The sequence below is a fragment of the Podarcis pityusensis genome (assembly GCF_964106645.2).
Source record: "Podarcis pityusensis genome assembly, chromosome: 13".
In the NCBI taxonomy this organism is placed as follows: domain Eukaryota; kingdom Metazoa; phylum Chordata; class Lepidosauria; order Squamata; family Lacertidae; genus Podarcis; species Podarcis pityusensis.
In genome coordinates, this window is record NC_138038.1 from 44,623,755 (window position 1) to 44,647,589 (window position 23,835).

At 46.9% G+C, this 23,835-nt stretch overlaps 1 long non-coding RNA gene across 2 annotated transcripts; it reads right to left on the reverse strand.

Annotated features, from left to right (window-relative positions):
• Positions 1-17,857: 17,857 nt before the first annotated feature.
• LOC308460723 lies at positions 17,858-23,345 on the reverse strand. 2 transcript variants are annotated; one of them, XR_013978753.1, is made up of 3 exons: positions 22,369-23,345; positions 21,219-21,360; positions 17,858-19,803 (listed from the first exon to the last, which is right to left on the reverse strand). It is a non-coding gene; the product is annotated as an uncharacterized lncRNA (long non-coding RNA). The 2 variants fall into 2 exon arrangements; XR_013978754.1 differs by having other exon boundaries at positions 17,858-19,812.
• Between the last annotated feature and the right edge of the window lie 490 nt (positions 23,346-23,835).

Here is a 23,835-nt window from a genome sequence, read left to right on the forward strand (position 1 = left end):
ATTAGCTAAAGTGGTGCTTCAGGTTAAGAACAGTTTCAGGTTAAGAACGGACCTCCAGAACGAATTAAGTACTTAACCCGAGGTACCACCGTACCACCCTTTATCAAAAAATCCCGGGGGGTGTACAACATTACAAACACATTACAGAACATCAATGATAAAAACATTGCTAAAAAGATGATGAAAAGCACACCGACAGATAGCCTAAGAAAAAAATAGCCATCATAATATCAGTCCTCTCCCCCACACTTTGACAGATGTTCCTGAACTACATCTCCCAACTTCCCTGACCACTGGCCCTGCTGGTCAGTGGTTGATGGGAGTCCAGCAACATCCATCGTCCAGCTACCAACCTCCCCCCCATCCCAGACGCATGTCACAATAAAATGTTTTAGTTGTTCAGGTGCTGCAAGACTGTTGTTGTTGTAGCAGCAGACTCACACAGTTCCCCTGCTGGAAATCAAGTGTGATCGTGGGGGTACACTCCATTTCATCCCCAACACATAATTCTGGGAACTCTGGATGCCAGGCCCCTTTAAAGCAGTATTTTACTACTTTAAACATTCACGGCTTCCTCCCAAGAATCCTGGGAACCGCCATTTGATAATGGCACTATTGTCAGCAGACCCCGATTCCCCTCACAGAGCTACAGTTCCCAGCGTTCCCAGGAAAAGCGAATTAATGGCTAAGCCGTTCTGGGAATTGTAGCTGAGGAATAGTGGTTTACTGCTCCCGCTTCCCAGGGAACTCTGGGAATTGTAGAAACGAGCTTTACAATGCCACCACCCACCCTGCCCCCCCTTTTTGGGTGGTTATGTTGAGACCCAACTGTTTAGAAACTTTTGAAAACTGGCACAGGCTTTTCCCAGAGAGGAGGCTGATGAGTCACTTTCCGAGAAAGGGGAGCAGTCCGCAAACTGTCTTGTGTCCATTGTCCCTTTCCAACGCAATGTACACTTCCTTCCAGGCGGAATGAGAGCCCGGTAAGCAAGCGATCTCAATGGACAACTACGCATGAAGAGACAGTGCACTCCTTTCGCCTCCCTGCCCCATTGGCCTTTTAGCAATTAAGAAGAAGAAGAACAGCACCCATAGGTGCGGACAGGAAGGTTTAGATTCTGGACTTAATGGTCATCTGGGGTGGAAGAACCTAGTGCATAGACAGCATGCATTTAAAAAATATTTGAAGTACACGCCCTCAAAAAAAGAATTCTGGGAACTGTTTACCTCTCACAGAGCTAGCACCCTTAAACTACAGTTCCCAGGATCCCTGCATTGTGGGGGTTGGACTAGATGACCCATGGGGTCCCATTCAACTCTACAATTTGACAATTCTATGGTTCTTTGTGGCTAGCAATGTGCTTCCAAATATATACGCAGCCTCATTCTAAAATGTGGTGTGCCCACCCCACTGAATTTGGAAGCCCACCTGCTCTTTGTGCAGTGCGGCACTCTGGCCCGCTGCTCTAGACTATTGCCCTAACGGTGCCCCCCCTCAACCCTGAGAGAGCTGACTTCGATGCTAACAGTCCCTTTCACTCGGCTCCAAATTCCCACAGAAATAGTGATAGTGGTTATTAGCAAATTTATATCCCCGTCTTCCACCCGGAAGAGCCCAGGGGAGACAAACACAAAAGTGATAAAGCAATGCCCTCAAAAATAAAATAAAAATATACTTAGTCAAGCCACCAGTCCTCAATGAGGTGGGAAACCTGTGTCTAACTAGCACCACCTGCAGCAGCACAGGGAGGTTCTTAGATAACTGAATGCTTCCCAAGACACAACACTTTCATGCATGTAGAAAACTAGGTGTTTAGGGGCAACAGCTAGGCTGCAATTCTCCAAGACACCTCGTTTTCCTTGGAGGAGGTCACAAACAATGACTGCCTGGGAATTTCTGTCTGGGAATTCCCAGGTGTCAAAAAATGTTATCTATGTACAGTGGTACCTCGCAAGACGAATGCCTCGCAAGACGAATGCCTCGCAAGACGAAAGAGGTTTTCGTTTTTTGAGTTGCTTCGCAAGACGAATTTCCCTATGGGCTTGCTTCGCAAGACGAAAACGTCTTGCAAGTTTGTTTCCTTTTGGATTTTCAATGCATTCCTATGGGAAACCGTGCTTCGCAAGACGAAAAATTCGCAAGACGAAAAAACTCGCAGAACGAATTAATTTCGTCTTGCAAGGCACCACTGTACGCCACTACTGCGGCCCGTATTTTGTTAGCCCAAAAATGGAAAATGAGTGAAGTCCCAACTAAAGAAGAATGGCAACTTAAGCTGATGGAATATGCAAAGTTTGCGGACTTAACATACAGAATAAGAGAACAAGAACAACATAAGTTTAGCGAAGATTGGCATTCTTTTATTGAATATATGGGAATTGTGTACACTTGAAAACGCTGGCAGCATTAAGATAAATTCAATAGTGTAAATAAGTTTTGATGGACGTAATAATAGAACATTGAATGGTTTAGTTTATGTAAAATATGCAGGGATTTATGATATGCAAAATGAACCATGGAAAGAGAAGAAGGGAAGTCATTGATATTTTAAGGATGTTTAAATGAGTATTCTAAATTGCAAAACAGAAAATTTAATAATATAGGCAAATAATGACTGCCACCAGCAGCCAAAATCCGTGAGGCACCGACCTCTTTTCATCTTTGGCATGCTGAATGCATTTTAAAAAAAATTTAACCGTGAACAAGCTTTGAGCTTAAACAGGACCTGTGGCCATGGACCCTGTCCCCAGGATCAGAGAGAAAGAGAGAGAGAGAGAAAGAGCAGTTCTGAGCATGCACAGAGCGCCTTCCGCTATGGAGCTATCAAAATAAAAATAGGTTTCCTGGAATGCACTATTATAACATTTCAGGAAAGTCGACCGGCCCACGCCCCTGTTGAATGATCACTCTGCAAAATAAACACAATTACCGCCTCCTGATATCTTACCTGCATTTCCTCTGACACAGTTTCCCTGGTATCTGAAGGTCTGAGGCCTCCCACAAAAAGCAGGAGACGAGCACCCATTTTTTTCACAAAAGACGGGTAAAAAGCATTCTGCATGCCGGGAATTGCCACTGGCTGGCGACATTATTATGAATCTCTCCTGTGGCAATTTTTTTTATTGCGAAAAGACACTTTATGGTTCCGCAGTGCCCAGCTGAAGGCGGAATCTGAACCCAGATCTCCCCTAGCCAGACTCCAAAGACGGAGTCCACTACATCAGGCCAACTTTGACTCTGACCATTTCCCCATGCTGCCAGTGTTTCACGGGAAATAAAACAGTGAAACAATTAAAGTCCATCCCATAACTCTCTTTATCACCTTGGCCTCCTTTCAACCTGTCTCGGAAGCAGGAAATTCTTCCCTACCTCTGCACTGGATGTAATTGGACCATTCAATCACTCCCAAAGCCAGCATTCAAGAAAATTCAACTACTTCTATGGTTGGCAATTATCACTCTGCAAGACTCACGGTTCTCAGCTCAGATATATCAGCTAATCACCAAATGGCACCTTAAATCTAGGTTGTGGTCGCCACAACCGAATGTCTAGACACCTTTTTTCTTTGTTGCAATGAGGTTTATTATTATTGATCTCTATACTGCTTTGTATTTTAAAGAAAAAAATCTCAAAGCGGTTTACATCACTTCAAAACATCAAATAAAGAAATCCAGAATAAAACAAATGCAAGCTTCAAAGAAAATATTTCAAACCCTTCTCTAAGTGACATTTTGCTTTCCCCATATTTATTTACCGACTTAATTTATAGAGCTGTCCCATAGCAGAAAGGCTCTAGGGAGCCAGGGTGGTGTCACAGACATGGCCAAACTTGGCCCTTGAGATGTTTTGGGACTACAACTCCCATCATCCCTAGCTAAAAGGAGGAGTGGTCAGGGATGATGGGAATTGTAGTCGCAAAACAGCTGGCGGGCCAAGTTTGGCCATGCCTGGTAGAGTGTTGGACAAGGAACTGGGAGCCCAGGGTTCAAATCCCCACTGGGCCATGAAGCTCACTGGATGACCCGGGGGCAGTCACAGACTCTTAACCTACCTCACAGGGTCGTTGTAAGGATTAACTGAGGAGAGGAGTGAACTTTGGGAGAAAAAAATGGGATATACAGTGGTACCTCGGGTTAAGTACTTAATTCGTTCCGGAGGTCCGTTCTTAACCTGAAACTGTTCTTAACCTGAAGCAGCACTTTAGCTAATGGGGCCTCCTGCTGCCTCTGTGCAATTTCTGTTCTCATCCTGAAGCAAAGTTCTTAACCCGAGGTACTATTTCTGGGTTAGCGGAGTCTGTAACCTGAAGCGTATGCAACCTGAAGCGTATGTAACCCGAGGTACCACTGTAAATGCAATAAATGAGCTCTTCTGCCTACCTGCTTAAGAAAGCAGGAGGGGCCAGTCAGATGTCAGTCGCGAAGCTGGCACCCAGAAATCACAATTGGACCTGTGCCAGTCCCAAAACTTGGCTGGCGCCTGGAGAATTTATAAGACTGCACGGATAGTACGCACCCTGGAAATGATCTCTTCCAGCTTCTGCCTTCTGGAAGAAGGTACATGGTTATAAAGACTAGGACTAGCCGCCTGAGAAACAGTTTTTATCCAAATGCGATTTTGGTTTTAAACGCAGTGTAAGGTAGTCTCTGTGGGAGTATATTGTATTTAATTATGGGGTATCAGACTTTTTAGTGGGTAACCAGGCTGGGATAGCAGGCTTGTTTGTTTTTGAATGTCTGGTGTAGATTTTTTCAATTTCGTTGTTCTGTATGGGACAATGGCAATAAAGATGTATCATATCGTATCATATCGTATAGTGAACCCTTTTTTGTACCCAGGACCGCTGACCCATGGTAAAAGTTTGCAGGATTCTATAGCATCCTCTCTCTCTAAATCCTTCTCTCTCCATCCATCCATGCCACTTCATCTGGCCAACAAGCTATATAAAATTTTGGCAGTTTCCCCCAAAGGGTGAGCCCGTTCGGTCTGTTGCAGCAAGAACAAAACGTGGCAAGGCTTTCCACGGGCCACTCCGCAAAGCACAGCCCTGACTTGGCAAGCATTTAAAGGGATTTGCGACACCTAAAGGCTAGCAGATTTACTGTGGCGTAAATCCACATGGACGGGAGCCCATTCCGTCAAATGAGTTGGCAAACGCATGTCCACATGCCCACGTGTGCGCTGAGTGTGCGCTGAGTCGGGATGTAAACAACAAGGGTCCAGGGAGCAGGTAACACAATTACTACCATCTGACGCTTCAATTAAAGCAGAAAGCGATGCCAAACGAGCACAGCGGCCACCGCTACTCATTGCCACATTGAATCAGCGCCGTCTTTGCTACGTTTCATTTCACATGGGAAAGGGACGTAGGTGGCGCTATGGGTTAAACCACAGAGCCTAGGACTTGCTGACCAGAAGGTCACCGGTTCAAATCCCCACGACAGGGTGAGCTCCCATTGCTCGGTCCCTGCTCCTGCCAACCTAGCAGTTCGAAAGCACGTCAAAGTGCAAGTAGATAAATAGGTTCTACTCCAGCGGGAAGGTAAATGGCGTTTCTGTGTGCTGCTCTGGTTCACCAGAAGCGGCTTAGTCATGCTGGCCACATGACCCGGAAGCTGTACGCCGGCTCCCTCGGCCAATAAAGCGAGATGAGTGCCACAACCCCAGAGTCAGTCACGACTGGACCTAATGGTCAGGGGTCCCCTTTACCTTTACCTTTATTTCACATGGGAGTCTCCCATTATACTTCCTCAGTTGGAGAACAGCAACCTTCACGATGAAAACAAGGCTTTTTGGGGTAGGGGAGCCAGCAACTTCTTTTAAAGACAAAGATGATGGAGTGTTTCTGTTTTAAAGGGAGATTGTTCACGTATATGTGGGGATGTAAAAGTAAATGTAAAGGACCTCTGGGCGGTGAAGTTGAGTCGAAGGCGACTATGGGGTTGTGGCACTCATCTGGCTTTCAGGCCGAGGGAGCCAGTGTTTGTCCACAGACAGTTTTCTGAGTCATGTGGGCAGCAAGACTAAACTGCTTCTGGTGCAACGGGATACCGTGACGGAAACCAGAGTGCACAGAAACACAGTTTACCTTCCCGCCGCAATGGTATCTATTTACCTACTTGCACTGGTGTGCTTTCGAACTGCTAGGTTGGCAGGAGCTGGGACAGAGCAACAGGAGCTAACTCCATTGCGGGGATTCAAACCACTGACCTTCTGATCGGCAAGTCCAAGAGGCTCTGCGGTTTAGATCACAGCGCCACCCACGTCCCTGTGGGGATGTACACCCCTGTTGGCATCCGTCAATGAGAGAGACAATGGAGGAATACACCTTGGGGGTAAAGTCAAACCATTGGAGTATTAACAGTACCTGCTGTGGCTGCACACAAACCTGAATAAACCTGAATAAAATATATTCAGATGTTTATATGCAGCTGTTTAAAATGCAGATAGAGAGAGACAGATGTACTGTATATATTTTCAAAGTGCGATGTTTTCCAATTTTTTACATACATGCTGTAAGGATATATATTTATTGTATCATTTCAATATCCATTTTCGCAAGAGTTCTTTGAGGCAACTAACGACATTGGAATGAAAAAAAAAGTGCCCCAAAAGCAACAGTCTAATTCTCTACGCATCTACACGGCAGTAATGTTTCAATGGGACCTGCTCCTGGGTAAACATATCAATAAAAGGCAATTAACTACAGAACCGCAGCCAAAGATCTGACTGATGGTATCGTGCCAAAAAAAAGCCCTTTTGAGATCAAGCACTACGTATGTTGCAACAGGTTAGAAACATAGATTCCGCAGATTTGCAGAACTGGAAGGGACCCTGAGGGTCATCCGGTCCACCCCCTGCAGCGCAGGAGTCTTTTTGCACAATGTGGGGCTTGAACTCACGATCCTGAGATCAAGAGCCTCATGCTCTACCGACGGAGCCATCCCAGCTTGTTAGAATTGTCAGGCAAACTATAAACCAGGTGTGGGGAACCTTTGGTCCTCCAGATGTTGCGGAACTACAACTCCCATCATGGCTGACCGTTGGTCAGGCTTACTGTGGCTGATGGGAGTCATAGTTCAGCTGTAGCTGGAGAGCCAAAGGTCCCCCCCCAACCTGCTTATAAAGCATTTAGACCAGCAGTGGGCAACTATTTTCAGGTCCAGGGACCCATGTCCTTGTAGGCAGCCCTTCAGGGGCCAGAGGGAACAATAGTAAAAGCCACAAATGGCCTTTGTACAGTGGGCTACATCCAAGCCACATATCAATCTTTGGTTTTCAAAGACACTCAAATCACCATCATCCATCCAGTCGGGCAGCAGCGTTGCAGGAGGGCATGGCGCACAGGCAGCAAAGGCCATGGCTTGGGAAGAGTCCCAGGGGCCAGACAGAAAAGGGATGAAGGTCTGCACTTGACGCATATTTAAATAACCTTAAAATATCAAAGTGGAAGACAGGAGTGCCTGGCGTGCTCTGGTCCATGGGGTCACGAAGAGTCGGACACGACTAAACGACAACGACAACAACAAAATTTCAAAAACTTCCCTTGGTTCTCTTTCCATGGTTCATTTTGCATAACATAAATCCCTGCATATTTTGTATTAACTAAACCATTTAGTATTCCATTATTACATCCATCAAAACTTATTTGCACTGTCGAATTTATCTTAATGCTGCCCACGTTTCAAGTGTACACAATTCCCCCCTCCCCATATAATCAATAAACATTTTCCAGTCTTTTTTAAATGTATGTTCTTCTTGTTCTCTTATTCTGTATGTTAGGTCCACAAGCTGCGCATATTTCATCAGCTGAAGTTGCCATTCTTCTTTAGTTGGGACCTCACTCATTTTCCATTTTGGGGCTAACAAACCACAGGCCACAGTAGTGGCCTACATAAATAACCTTTTTTGACACCTGGGAATTTCCATCTGAATTATCCCCAACAAAAAGGCCTCTGGGTGTGTGTTTTTTGGAAAAGTACTTTTAAACATTTTTTTCAATTCACTATAAATTATTTCCCAATACTCTTTTACCCTTTTATAGGTCCTCCATGTGTGAAAGAACGTACCCTCTACCTCAGGGGTGCCCAAACCTTTTCAAAGAGGGCCAGATTTGATGAAGTGAACATGCGTGACGGCCGACCAAAGTTGTTTTTTTAGGATTGAAGTTGTTGAGCTTCTTTTTTAAGATTGAAGCTGTTAAGCTTTTTTTAGGATTTTACCCCAGGAGATAAACTGCCACAGGAGCCAAATAAAACTGACCGGCGGGCTGGATTAGGCCCCCAAAACAGACTTTGGACATGCCTGCTCTATCTCATTGCATCTCCAGCCTTTATCTGATTCAGATAAGTCCCCACCCCGATTCAGACTGCCAACCAGAACAGAGTGGCCCTTTATTTAAAAATATGAGATATAAGGTACATTAGAAACTGCTAATACCGAATCAGGCCATTGCCCCACCCAGCTCAGTATTGAACACAGATTGGCAGAGGCTCTCCAGGGTTTCAACAGGTGCTCCTCCCAGAGTCCTTACCTAGAGATGCCAGGAATTGAACCTGCAAGTCAAATGCTCTACCACTGAGCTGCGGACCTGTGGACCTCCAAACCTGCAGCCTTCAAGATGTTATTGGGCTCCAACCCCCATCATCCCTAGCCAGCGTGGCCAACAAGCACGATGATGGGAGTTGTAGTCCAACAACATCTGGAGGACACAAGCTAGGAGAAACAAGGCCTCCTGCCCATCAGATTCACCACACTGAGTCCAACCAGACTTCCTTCTTCTCCACGATGCAACTCCAGGATTGCACTCTCAGCTTCCAAGCAACGTGTTTATCTCACTTTGCACATCTTTGCAGCTGCGCAGCAAAAGCTTATCAGAAACCTGCGCATTATCTCTACGCAGATATAATTCACCGCCGCAGGGGTCGTGCACGACCAAAGGTTTTTGGACTATGGTCCTAGGCTCTATAAATGCTCTGCTTGGCTGCAAGCTGAAATAATTCTGTGGTTATATAAACCACCAGCTTGGATGCACGCATGTTCAGGAGAGTATGTGCATTTAAAAAGAGAAAGGGGGGAAGGGATTTAAATCATCCCATTAAGGAGAACCCCAAACATCGATCTAGCCCAGAATCCGGCTTCACATAGTGGCCAACCAGATGTGCTCTGAAAGGCGAACATGCAGGACGTCAGCACAACTGTACTCTTTGGTTGCTACTCTCCAGTAAGCGGCATTCAACCCAAGGGAACCTGGTGGGTGGGGCCAGAGGCAAGTGGGCGGAGCATCAGGCTGGTTTGAACAAAAGGCTAGTTACGGTACTCTGCAGCACAAACCCCCCTCTTGGTCCCCTATCTGCAGAGCATTCCAAGGGCCAGATAAAAAGCCCTGGAGGGCCGCATTCAGTCCTCCAGCACCTGGAGGACTCCACAGCTAAAAAATAGTTGGTAACCCCCACTCCTTCTTCCTGAATGTCTGATCCCCTTTTAAAGCCACCTGTTTGAAGCTACACCTGCTACTGCCATACCTTTGCCAGTTCCTTCACAAGGCATCTATTTAAAATGGCCTTTTTTGTCCCCGCAGCAATTTAAATCCGCTCACCCAGAACACACTTCCCATTCTGCTTCAGATGAAAACAAAGGGTCCCTTAGGCACCGGAGATTTGGCACAACACTGCTCTAACCACTAGGCGTGACTTCCTCCAAGAGCAGGACCCCAAATTCCATGAACTTGCCAGGGTGCAGATGAAGCTTGTCCCCCAGTGGGTTCCCTTTGAAACATGAGGCTCAGGGAGCTGGAAGTTCCCCATCATTTGCCCGCTAAGTGCATGAGTGCAAAGGCACCTGGCAACAAAGCCACCTGTCTTAGGCACACACAGGCACACATGTGCCAAGGCTTTCCTCTCCCAGCTGTCTCTGTATGGAAAGGCAGTTGCTGACAGATCCTCCATATTTCATCTCACCAGTACAGTATAAAGCTTCCTTGTCTCGTACACAGGGCACACCTTTCCCATTTCTAACCCAGCAAACCTTGTGGGTGACAAGGAGAAGGTCTGTAGTTGAGTGGTAGAACATCTGCTTTACTTCAGAAGGCCCCAGAAGGCTCAATAGAACCTCCCAGGTAGGACTGGGGAAAGACTCTCTGCAGAGCTGCTGCCAATCAGTGCAGCCATTACTGAGGTAAATGGACCAATGGTGTGACTCGGCGTAAGGCAGTTGTCGTCGCTGTCTCTCCCCCCCCCCCCCCCCCGGTTCTCTGCAAGCCCTTCTGGATTGTCACAATTTTCAATCCCATACAGTGGTACCTTGGGTTAAGTTCTTAATTCGTTCCGGAGGTCCATTCTTAACCTGAAACTGTTCTTAACCTGAAGCACCACTTTAGCTAATGGGGCCTCCTGCTGCTGCCGCGCCACCAGAGCACAATTTCTGTTCTGATCCTGAAGCAAAGTTCTTAACCCAAGCTACTATTTCTGGGTTAGGCTGGGTAGTCTGTAACCTGAAGCGTATGTAAACTGCAGCGTATGTAACCCGAGGTACCACTGTACTAGCAAATTCGGGATTGCGCAATCAGAGTTGAACTGGGTGGGTGTGCCTTGAACGACAAACCCGCTTGCTGAAAATATCGGACCTTTTGCAACAAGGAAAGCAAAATGCAAACGTGTGAAATAACACTTGTTTGACACATCGTCTAACCACCCTGCGAACAAATCAAGATAACTGTTCAACAGCCAGGTGGAGTGTGTGGAAGTGCCCTTTGTCCAGAAAGCCTCCTGATTTTGCCCCCTGCTCAGGAATCAGGCGTCACCCGGAACCCTGCAGAGCTGGGGGCTTTTCCCTTTGCCTGTGACTGGAGAAACTGACTCACTCCTTTTGCTCCAGGGTTTCCTGCACCTTCATCAGATTAGAAGCCAGGCTGATCTCTCAGCCCCAAGCTGTAGAAGCCTCACCCTCGTCTACTCCCCACCCCCCAAACCTGGAATCAGTCGCTCCATCTGGGGCCCTACAGTGAAGTCACAATGGAAACTCACCCCAAGGCACTAAGATTGTGCGTAAAATGGAGGTTGCAATAGCCTGAGCACAGATCGCAGCCAGGTAAACTGAGCACTGTCATTTGCGACATCCGGCTGCAGATGTGCGAGAGGAGGATTGTGTTGGTCTTTGGTCAAGAGGTCGCCCGATGGACAATGTCTTTGGAAGGGTATCCTCCAGGTAGCAAACCTGAACCGCAAGGTGATCAAATGAGGTGCTCTTGGTGGCCACTCTCTGTAACAGCAGGAAATGGGCAAGAAGGTGTTTCTGGAATGGCAGCAATAAATCACTCCCTCCAATAAGAAGCCCAGGTGGTGCGTGCCGACAGGACTGTACCAAAACAGGGCCGCCGAGGAACACAAAGGAAGTACGAGCATGTTCAGGGGAACATCCTGAGGACTTGAACATCAATGAGGACCAAGCTTGCTCAGTTGGTAGAGAATGCAGAGTTGGAAAAGGAAAACTGGGTGTAGGTGGAATGGAGTGTCCTGGAGGAGGGCAAGCAGGCTGGAACCCTGAACTGAAACCTTGCTGAAATGTGGGTACCGTATTTTTTGCTCTATAAGACTCACTTTTCCCCTCCTAAAAAGTAAGGGGAAATGTGTGTGTGTGTCTTATGGAGCGAATGCAGGCTGCACAGCTATCCCAGAAGCCAGAAGAGCAAGAGGGATCGCTGCTTTCACAGCACAGCGATCCCTCTTGCTGTTCTGGCTTCTGAGATTCAGAATATTTTTTTTCTTGTTTTCCTCCTCCAAAAACTAGGTGCGTCTTGTGGTCTGGTGCATCTTATAGAGCGAAAAATACGGTATACACAGCCACATTCTATTGCTGGTTCCATACATGTTAGGAACATCAAATGGTTAAATAAATCGCTACCTGACTATTTATATGGCCTTTAATTCGTTGACAGTAGAATTCTATGCACATGTACTCAAAAGAAAATTCCACAGAGTCCAATGGGGCTTACTTCCTGGTCAGTGTGACTCTCCATGTCCCTGAGCTACATTGTGGTTATCCAAAACTAGGTGATAGTCGGAGCTCCAGCTGCAGTTTTTTCTAACCTCTGTATCTGGGGATGCGCGGGCATTAAGAAGATCCAAATAAAACCAGAGGGTACAAACTGTTTGTGGGGCACCGTTCTAACAATGCGCTGCTATGCACAATTAGTCCCGCTTTGCACAATCCGGAGCACGCTTGTTCAAAAATAAATGCCACGGAGTTCAGCCGCCTGTAAACATGCACAGGAATTCGTGTAGCCTTTCGCCTCCTAAATACATGTACATACCTCGGAGGCAGAGCACATGATTTATATGTGGCGTCAGGCTCAAATCTCCGGCAGTCTCCCGTTTTAACATCTCTGGCAGCGAGGGTGGCAAAAAGACGCCCACCGCTCCATGCTTTGGAGAGTCACAGCCAGACAGAGAAGGCAACAGTGGACCCACGATCCGACTCAACGTAAGAAACTTGAATGCTCTCATAAGTCCAGCTCTTCCACATGAAAGGTGTTGGGGGCCCTGCTGGGAGCCGCTCCCTTAAAAACCCCATCAGGAGTCGCCGATTCTCACCGGGGTTGCAAAAGGCACTCTGCATATGTTCAATGACACTCTCACACACTTGCACGCGCGCTCTCTCCATATATACATATATATTCTTCACGCGTTGTAGAGTGGAGCCCGGCCCTTGGGAAGGGGTAAAAAAAGGTTCAGGGGCGCAGAGGGAAAGGTGCGCGCGCGCGTTTCTACAAGATCACCCACCCAGCCGCCGGATCAGGTTTATGGGAGATCCAGCCGTCAGATGCCAGAGGTTTAACCCAGAGCCTCTCCCTCACCTTCTCACCTTGAGCAGCTCAGGAGCCGGGCACGATCCGGCGAGAGCGATCGAGGAGAGGGACGCTCGGCCAAACCGGATCGCAGATCTGCGCCTCGGCGAGGCTGGCGATGCCTCCTCGGTCGCTCCGGGTCTCCGATCTCCCGCAGGAACTGGGCTCGGCCGTCCTCCTTTGTCCCGCCCGCCGCATGCCGCCAGCCGGCTGCCGCGCTCGCCTGCTGCCGCCTCCGCCAGGGCGCAGTTGGCTCAGGGACCCGCCTCCATGTGCGCCCCCGCCCTCGCCTGGGACCCGGACCAGAGGAGGAGGAGCCGGCGAAGAGGGCGAGGGAGACGATCCACCGAGACGGCGCCCCCGCCCGGCGCTTCCAGCCCCACCCCAGGGCGCTCCGGGTCGCGCGTAACGCGCAATCCGGGCCCCTGCCGTTAACATGTTTGCTAAGGGGTAAGCCACGCTGGGGTGGGTGGATTAAGGGAGAAGTCATAGTTAACTCTCGAGTTGGAAGGGTACCCCCCAGGGTCATCTAGTCCAACCCCCCCGAAGTACAGGTCTCCACTTTCAGGTACCGCCACTGCCCCTTGGGCACGGTGGGTCTTGCTTCCCTGCAAACATTATTATGAATTCCTTATGCGCAGGATGGCGCTGCAGTCGTTGCAACGCACTCTCTTTCTCTCCGGGTGAGCTTATCAAGTTGTCTGCGCCCCCAGCCCAATTAGGAATGTAAATGGAGGTCAAGAAAGATCCGTACGCAATCAGCGTTCATTAATCATCAACCACCATTGCCAGGAATCATAAAGTAAAAAAGAAAAGTAAAACTAGTGAAAATAATGAGGTCGCCCTGCTTTTTAATCTCCTCTCTGAGATGGACTGGGCTGATAAAGCTTTAACAAGCATGTGACTGTTGGGCCTTAGGGTTGTGAGTTCGAGTCTTGGGTCACCGCGTTTTAAGAATGTTCGCTTCCGCCTGCTTGTTTGTACAGAAGATCGACAACATGGCTGAATCCCACTCTGACCATCATTCTTAAAAACGCCCCGTGCTCTTCTTTTCCACCCTAGGCCTTTTCCCTCTTCCTAGGTCTTTATTCACCCCCTGCACAGTTCCACTGACCCCAAGGGAAACCCTGATCTAGTAACTGCGTTTAGGGTTGAAGCTCAAGACAGTTATTCATTTCTGATCTTATTAAAAGAGAGCCAAAGTGTGTCTGCTCCTAGCAGTGTGGCAAAAAAAGGAGTATTTTATTTTTCAATGCCTGTAAATGTTTAGGGAGTCCCTCCTTTAAAATGATATAACAAATCCAACCCCACAATAAGTTTACTCCACTTTGATCAATGGCATTTACTCCTAGGCAAATGTGCATAGGACAGTAAGCTTCATACACTGCCCAATATAGGGCTGCAGTGCTTAATAAATCTATTAATTGACAATAAAAGAAAGTTCCTCCTGGATGAACTAAGCAGCAGTTTGTGTTTTTTAAAAATAATGATCTGTTATTCTTAATACAAGCCTTTACAAAAACTGCAGGCGGGGGAAAAAAACAAACTCATCACTCTTAACAAACTACACTTCCCAGAATTATTTGGGAGAAACCATGATGGTTTAAAGTGGTGTGATACTGCTTTAATTGGATAGTGCAGATGGGGACTAATAAGATTTTGTTAGACCAGGGGTCAGCAACCCGCGGCTCTGGAGCCGCATGTGGCTCTTTTACACCTTTGCCGCGGCTCCGGGGCGGATACTAGCGAGGGGAGGAGGCGCATTGTGCGCCCCGACACTCCCTACTGTGGCGGACGCTGTACTGGCTGTGACGTCGCATGGGGGCGGTGCGTGCGTTAGTCACGCACCGTCCCGACGTCACCTTCCCGCCTGATTGTGGCTCCCAGGTTTTTTTTCTTCGGAAACGGGTCCAAGTGGCTCTTTTTGTCTTAAAGGTTGCAGACCCCTGTGTTAGACCAATTACTTCTATTTATTATGTCCGAGAGAGGGGTGTCTTTGCTAATGCAGCCAAAACAGCAGCACCCATGCACCAAGGGCGGGGGGTATCAGCAGGCTCAGGGAGCTCCCAATTTGCACAAGTATATAATAATCATAATAATAATAATAATAATAATAATAATTTATTTATACCCCGCCCATCTGGCTGGGCCTCCCCAGCCACTCTGGGCAGCTTCCAAAAAAATATTAAAATAGTGTAATACATCAAACATTAAAAGCTTCCCTAAACAGGGCTACCTTCAGATGTCTTCTAAAAGTCTGGTAGTTGTTGTTCTCTTTGACATCTGGTGGGAGGGCGTTCCACAGGGAGGGCGCCACTACCGAGAAGGCCCTCTGCCTGGTTCCCTGTAACTTGGCTTCTCGCAGTGAGGGAACCGCCAGAAGGCCCTCGGTGCTGAACCTCAGTGTCCAGGTAGAACAATGGGGGTGGAGACGCTCCTTCAGATATACTGGACCGAGGCCGTTTAGGGGTTTAAAGGTCAGCACCAACACTTTGAATTGTGCTCGGAAACGTACTGGGAGCCAATGTAGGTCTTTCAAGACCGGTGTTATATGGTTTCAGCTCCCAGTCACCAGTCTAGCTGCCGCATTCTGGATTAGTTGTAGTTTCCGGGTCACCTTCAAAGGTAGCCCCACGTAGAGCGCATTGCAGTAGTCCAAGCGGGAGATAACCAGAGCATGCACCACTCTAGCGAGACAGTCCGCAGGCAGATAGGGTCTCAGCCTGCGTACCAGATGGAGTTGGTAAACAGCTGCCCTGGACACAGATTTGACCTGTGCCTCCATGGACAGCTGTGAGTCCAAAATGACTCCCAGGCTGCGCACCTGGTCCTTCAGGGGCACAGTTACCCCATTCAGGACCAGGGAATCCTCCACACCTGCCCGCCTCCTGTCCCCCCAAAACAGTACTTCTGTCTTGTCAGGATTCAGCCTCAATCTGTTAGCCGCCATCCATCCTCCTATATTAGCAACATAAATGTGGGGGTGGCCACACATCATACCCAATGAGATCTGAGCATGCTCAGTGGCCACAGAATGCTGGCTGGCTGCTGGGGGGGGTGGCAGAATACAGCAAACCTGGTGGGAGGGGAAATGGAGCGTGTTGGAGAGGGGCAAGACTGGCAGACTCCACACTGCAACATTTGGTTGCAGCTCCTACTTCCCTTCTGCAAAACATGGGCATCCTATGAAATTGAATACCACCCATTGTTTCTACCCATTTGCAAATTTAATTGATTAACTAATTGACATAACAGTACATCAGGGGTAAGTCCCGTTGAGTCTAAAGGGGCTTAATCTCAAATAAGCAAGAGTCTACCCCCTTTTAACACTGGGGCTTACTTCTGAGTAAACATGCATAGGATGAAAACTGGCATGTTTACACAGTGCGCATGATGATAAAATATATAGACTGATGCTTATTTTGGCGTTGTGGGACGTAATATTTTTTAGAGTTTTCTCACTGAGTTGTGTTTCCAGTTTTCATGCAGATAAGGAATGAGTAACCAACTACGACATCATCCTTCCATACTTGAGAATAAACAGCATTTAGGCTCCCTGCTCCTGTAAGACCCCTTTACCTGCCTGGACTATTAAATTCTCTCCTCCCCCCCCCCCCCCGCCACCAGTTGGCTATTTCTCCCTTAGATCATCTCTTCCACAAGCCCTGCTCATCTCCAACTGGCCCAGCTCCCACACTGAACTGCTTGGCGCTGTCCCAAGCTTGGGTGCCAGCTGGAGGAGCTCCCTGGCACTGTTCCCAGTTTGGCATCTCTCAGTACACCTCCAGCCTGAAAAGCAGCCCTTTCCCTCCCTTCACCATGGCCTTTTGGTGGCCACTGTCTCCTTGGGGAAAGGACTGTAGCTCAGTGGTAGAGCATCTGCCTTGTGGACAGGGGATCTCAGGTTCGATCCCCGATGACATCTCCAGGTTGCGCTATGACTCCTCTCTGAAACCCTGTGGCATCACTGCCAGCCTGTGTAGATACAGGTAGGTAGCCGTGTTGGTCTGCCGTAGTCGAAACAAACAAACAAAAATTCCTTCCATTAGCACCTTAGAGACCAACTAAGTTTGTTATTGGTGTGAGCTTTCGTGTGCATGCACATGTGTATCTGAAGAAGTCTGCATGCACACAAAAACTCATACCAATAACAAACTTAGTTGGTCTCTAAGGTGCTACTGGAAGGAATTTTTTAAATATTTTGTTTAGCCTGTGTAGAGAACACTTTGCTCAATATTCTGACTCCGTATAAGGCAGTGTTCTATGCTCCCATTGTGGAGAGAGTCTCGAAGACCAAATTGATAAACTTAAGACTGTTGCATTTGGCCTTCTAAATATACAAGGTGTAACTGGAAATTTTGGTGAATGGTCACAGAAATCGGACAGCGAGAAATGTTGGAACGTACTGTACCTGCCTTACAGGCCTTCAAAGTAGGCCCCCTCTGATACAATGCACTGTTGACAATGTCCGTAGAAGTGTTGGAAACTTCTGGAGAAGTCCTCTTTTCATATTGCTTTCAGTTCCCTCATCACAGCAGCTGGGACATGTGAAATGTTAAAAAATCTCTGCACTTTCAGTGCAGATTTCAGTTTTGGAAAAAGAAAGAAATCCGATGGGGCCAGATTGGGAGAATATGGAGGGCAGGACAACTCGGTACCCTCAGTAACGATTTCACAGGGAATATACAATTCTTCTGCCATCATTCGGACAGACAAACGGTGATCCCACAAACTCTTGTCAACATTTGCCGCCGTTCTGCTCGTTGACGGTCTGACAGACTGAGGGTCATCTTTGATGGTTTGCTGCCCTTCACAGAAACACTTAAACCACTCACACACTGTCTTTCGAGTTACAGCTTCATCTCCATACACAATTGTGAGCATTTCGTGCATTTCCAATGCCAATTGTATGTTTGAATATTTCTCGCTGTCTGATTTCTGTGACCATTCACCGAACTTTCCGGTCACACCTTGTAAATTTGTAAACCACCCTGTGATCTTCAGATGAAGGGCAGTATATAAATGTAATTAATTTTTTTTTTAGTTTTTACTAATATTTTTATTACCTTTCACTAATAAAATATAGCAAAATTAGTTTTAAGTAATGCATATAAGAAAGTAAACATCAAGAACCAAAGAACAAGCGTGTCGAGTATAATTCAGAGGGGAAACCTGACATATTAAAGTAGTTGCCAAGTCAGCTGCAATGTAATAGATGAATTAAAAAACGAAAGAAGCCTAATTTACCCACCGTGACTTATCAAAGCTCTCCATCAGGATAACTAGGTAATTGGAGGAGAAAAGAACCAGCATTGTTCTGTTAACATATGTGAGAATTGGAAACTGAATGCAGCCGGATTTTATCTTTCCAAGACAGCCCACAAACAACTCCGCAGTGGTGCATTAATTTTTTCAGACGCGGCCGTTTCCAACACCCTGTCCAGCCATCCCTGCAAGGGAAAAATTGGCTGCCAGCTTCCGCGTTGGAGCAATTTCCATGCCAGTTGGTAAGACCACCAACTCCTTATGAATCACTTGTATGCTAGGTTGATCCTAAGGGATACTCATCCCTGTTCCAAGCACTGATGTAGAAACTTAAGTGGGCTGCAAGCGAAGGGAACCCAACATATAAATAAATGCAGCGCTCTGTCTCATTTGCCAGCCCCCAGAAGGAAAGTGAAGATATATATGTATATATTCATATATAAAATTTTAAATATATAAAATCGCATGCTTGTAAATTTTGTGGGCTTACTTGCCTACGATTTGGGGTACCCTCTAAGGAAAACATGCTGTCGTTCTTATTTTATTTGACTTTTACTTTTAAAAACTAATTATTAACAGTTTAAGAACAGTGATATGTTCCGTATCGCTGCTTGGACGTTCTAATCTAAACCTTAAAATAAAGAATCGATGTGCCCCTTTTTCATGCACGCATCTCTCAACACACTGTGCCTGTTTTTAAAAAAATAAGAATGTGATATGTGAAGAAGCTCAGAGCCAAGGCCTCCTGCTTATCTCCGCCAGGGGTCAGCATCGGGCATTTTTTCCCCCTCGCCTGTAGAATGTGCGCCAGCATCCCATTCTGGGGCGATGCTAAATGACCATCATTACTCCTCCTGCCTTAATTAAATTGGCTAGTCGCAGAAGGGGATGGGATGCTCTGCAAAGCTGCCATCTGGAGGAGGAGGGTTGCCAGCTGGACCCTTCCCCACCTCGGATGCTAATTTGCCCTCTCCTATTGGCTGCCCCCCAAGAGCTCCTGGACCAGCCCCAGCATCTGCCAGAATGAACTCTGCCTCTCTCCATCTTTCCATGCTGCATGTGGCTGCCTTTTCTACAAGTTCCGAGAGATTCCAAGGAGGAGGAGCCGAAGCTTTTGTCTGAAGCTTGTAGTCCTCCATGCTGCGAATCTCATTGATCCTGCTCTCCCTTCCTTCCTCTTGGGGATATAAGCAGCTGTGGCCCTTAGGCTTCCCCACCTAGATAAATGGCTTTTTGCCACAAGCGTGCGCCGGTTAGGGTTTTGGTTATTATTATTATTGGGGGGTTTTTTACAATAAAATGTAATCAAAACATTAAGAATTCTCTGAATTATTTGACATCCTCCCTCCCCTCTGTGGCGTGCATTGATAATCCTTTTCCACCGCATATCATAACGTTCTCTAGTTGTCCATAAAACTATCCATAGTTCATTTCACATTGCAAGAGTTATTGTGTTCCTGCCAATGTGTTAAGCTGCTTACAGTGTTCTCTCAAATAAGTTCAAATTTTCCCCAGTCCTTTTTGAAGTTTTTCTCACCCTAGTTCCTGTTTTTTCCATTCAATTTGGCCATCTCAGCATAGTCCATAAATTTTATTGTCCACTCTTGTAGGAATCTTGTCTTCCTTCCATCTCTGGGCTACGCCATCGCTGCATACATGAAAAGTGTTTTTTGCTCCTTTGCTATCTCCGCACCTATAATTCCTAATAAAAAGGCTTTTGGTTTTTTAACAAAAGTTATTTTAAACATTTTTTTAACTCATTCTAAATCATTTCCGAATAAGCTTGTTTGGTCTTGTTCTAAATGTAGTTGCTGTTTTTTTTTCTTTGACTGTCTTTAACTATTTTCACCTTGAGACAGCAGCTCAGAAGGCAACTAATAAATTAACTTCATAATAATAATAGCAGCAATAATAGTTGGGGTGGCACATCCTGTTTGGCCACTTGAGGTTACCACCTCAAGTTAACGCGGTTTCAGGTGACAGCTTGTCGATTCTGGGCAAGAAACCATGTGAGGTTGCCCCAAATCGGTGAGATCTCACCCCAAATTGGTGCTGGTGGCAGGGGATACTGTCACAGGGGCTTCTGCCACCTGAGGCAGCAGCCTCACCCCATCTAACAGCTGGGCCAACCTTGATAACAGTCACTGTCTAGTGGGTGAGTTTTGGTGAAGGACCTTGGTTCTGTGGTAGGTTTCCCGCTGTCAGTCAGTGTATGCACTATTGGGCTACATGGTCTGGCTGGGTGTTGTTGAATTGGGGGTTTTCGGCAATGAAAGCAGATACTCTGTCTCTGCACCAAAGTCCTTCCCCAAAACTCACCCGCCAGACAGTGTCCATCCACCCCATCCAGCCCGAGAGGCATAGCTGTCAAGCATCCCTTATTTGGCAGGACAGTCCCTTATCCCAGTGCCATGTCCCGCTGCTGTCCCTTATTGATGATGTCCCTTAAATTTCCCGGGTTTCAAAGGAAGCAGCTCCTCTCCCTCCCTGCCGGCCAGGGAGGAGGGAGGCTCCAACTGTGTTGCTTGGCTGCGTTGCTCACCCAATAAGGAGTCTAAGAACGACTGGGGGGTGGAGCTTGCATGCCTTGTGCCGATCAAATCGGCCGCGTTGCCTGGGGACTCGCCTTTGCTCAGCGCTTCCCAGCGGAGAGATGACGGTGGTTTTCCTTGCTGCATCCCCTTTGCTGGGTTGCTGCGCTATGGGAACTACCACTTGACGCTTCGTTTGGCTGCTGGTTGACTAAAATCCCTGATTTTGGCTGCTGATTCCTTATTTTCGAGACTGCTGGTCCCTTATTTTCAAATCTGTAAGTTGACAGCTAGAGGTGGACCTATATGGGGCTCAGTTAAAGCCACTTCTGCCCTTCGGAGGAGGTGGAGTTGTGGTCTTCACAGCCCCACCACACGCGCTGCGGCTGGAACCCAGCCCCCGCGCGACGGGGGGGATTCCCGGCTGTGTCACCTCCTGGCCAGCCAATCGGCTGACTCTGAGGGTGTGGCCTGCCCTATTTAAGGCAGGACGCGGCCAGGGATCTCCCTCTTTGCCTCTTTCCAGCTGTTCGTGCTTTTCCCTCCCTCCCACCCTATAAGGTTTTCCTTCTTTGACCTTGCTTTGGACGTTGTTCGGTCGCCGTTGAGGGGCCTGGTAGAAATTTTTCCACTTGGCAAATCGGCACCAGCCACTTGGTTTTCGCCTACCTTGTAGCAAATCGTCACAACTTTCTTGGTGGTTAGGCATTGGTATTGCTCTGTAGATGGAAGAGGGGAAGTTACAGTATCACCTGCCCCGCATATTGAAGGGTAGCCTGGTAAAGGATTCTGGGGGGTGTGGCCCTGTCCGAAGCCTAAGGAGTTGAGGGCCTAAGGCACACCCCCTAGTGGTGACCCCGGGGGAGTTCCTAGTTGATGTGCATCAGCAGGACTTCCCCTACTGGTGGTTAACCCTTCAAGCGGACAGACTGAAGTCGGATATAGTCAGTTAGGATCAATGCCTAAGCCAATACCGCTCATCACCTGTAACCAATAAAAGTTGTAGCCTCATTTAGCCCATTAACCTTAATAATTGTGTCACGTGTCATTATTTCCACTGGGGGGGCGGGAACTCGCCATGCAAAGTGCTTTAAATTGAGACAAAGCCCTTTTGCGGCTGGGGGCGCCAGCGCATACAGAATAGTTAGCTGCTCTTGAAAAATGCTTTAAGTCTTTTTAAAGCTCTTTACCACCAAGCGACTTCCTGCTTTAATGTTTTTAACGTAAAGCACTTGGCACGTAATGTACTTAGACCGGGCGATGATGGCTGATTCATAAATCTGAAAGCCACATACATCAAAAACGTCCACGGTGTTTCCCGGCTCCTTATTCCTCATTCCTTTCAGTAGACTTAGACCCCCACTTGCATACCCCACAAATGTCCCAGAAAAGCCGGGACACTCCACGTTTTTCGCGAGAGAACAGCGGCCATTTGGGGAGCCACGATCTTGTGTGATTTCATACCTCTGTCCCCCTAAAAAAAAAGAGCTCTTGTTCAGAGCCACAATCTCGCGCAGTGCCCCATAATATGCATTTTCAAGTGACATGCCCCCCCCCGAAAAACACTTTTTTCAGTGGAAAATTGCAGCGCGAAATCGTGTTTGATCATGGCTCCCAAAATGGCCGCCGTGCTCTCGTGAGAAAAAAAAATGGGAATATGGCATCCAGGAAGATGGTGTCCTGGATTTTGCTTTTGCGGTGTTGGAAGATACGCACTTGCACTATACCTCTTTAAAGTAGTATGATGCCATTTTAAACACTCGCGACTTCTCCCAAAGAATCCTGGGAACTGTAGTTTGTTTGAGGGGCTGAAAGTTGTTAGGAGACTCCTATTGCTCTCAGTTCCCAAAGTGGTTTAGCAAACAATCCCTCTTCTGAGGGGATTCTGGGAACTGCAGCTATGGGGGGGGGGATAGGGAGTCTCCTAACAAGTCTCAGTCGCACCCTTAACAAACTACAGTTCCCAGAATTCTTTGGGGGGAAGCCATGACTTTTTAAAGTGGCATGATAACTGCTTTAGACTTATAATCTGAATAGCGCCCTAGTAAGAAAATTCAGATGCCCCTGTCTCACCACCCCAATTCAGCTATCTCATACCACACTGTCCCCTTAAGATAGACCAGCATTCTCTAGTCAGAATCCTTGTTTTCACAAAATGCGCTTTAACCCATGATGACCCCAGGCCACATTTATGAATCAGGAACTAATAGTTTCTACAGGAACCCACCTCCCAATACACTTCGGGTCCCTAGAATTGTGTCTGGCCCTATGAAGGTGTGTCTGGCAGATTTAATATATATATTTCACTATATGCTGAAGACATACCTGTTCTCACTGTGATCTTTCACGCCCGAGAACTATGTGTATCTTAGGACCTACCCTAGTCTCCTGATTGTAAATTGCTTTTAATGGGTTTTAATAGTTTTATGTTGTTGTAACCTGCCCTGAGACCTGATGGAGAAGGATGAGTAAGAAATGTAATTGAGGATGATGGCGATAATAAATAATAATTGACATCTATTAAGAAGCGCATGTCTTACACAGAGGAATTCCAGCCATGTAGAAAATTGTTCACTGAAAAGATGGATTTGTGTTTTATTGTACATCGTTTTAATTTTTGTTAAGTTGTTTGGGGATTTTGAAATGTTATTTCCCTGTATTGTATAAATGTTTCCAAGAAATAAATCTGTAAAATAATGTAAATCGGAAAGTTGCTGCTGCTGTTTTAGGTCTCTCTTATTCATAAACATTAGTGTTACTGCTGTTTTTATGTGTCTTTTTTCATTTTGGAGGGGGTCATATTTGAATTAAGCTTCTAAATCAGGCATAGGCAAACTCGGCCCTCCAGATGTTTTGGGACTACAACTCCCATCACCCCTAGCTAACAGGACCAGTGGTCAGGGATGATGGGAATTGTAGTCCCAAAACATCTGGAGGGCTGAGTTTGCCTATGCCTGTTCTAAATGTTGTGTTGTTGCTTTTACTTGAGTGTTGATTGTAAGCTGCCTTAATTTTTTCAAAAGATTTAAAAGAAATGTTAAGGTGGGGTAGATTTTTAAATTTATTTGTAAAGCAGATGATCTGACTCCACCATATTTTCAAGCACTTCCTAGGACTGGAGAGGAGAAGATGACAATGGATGCCAACCCCATTATATGAACAGATCTGAGGAGTCCAATGTCAAAAATAAATAA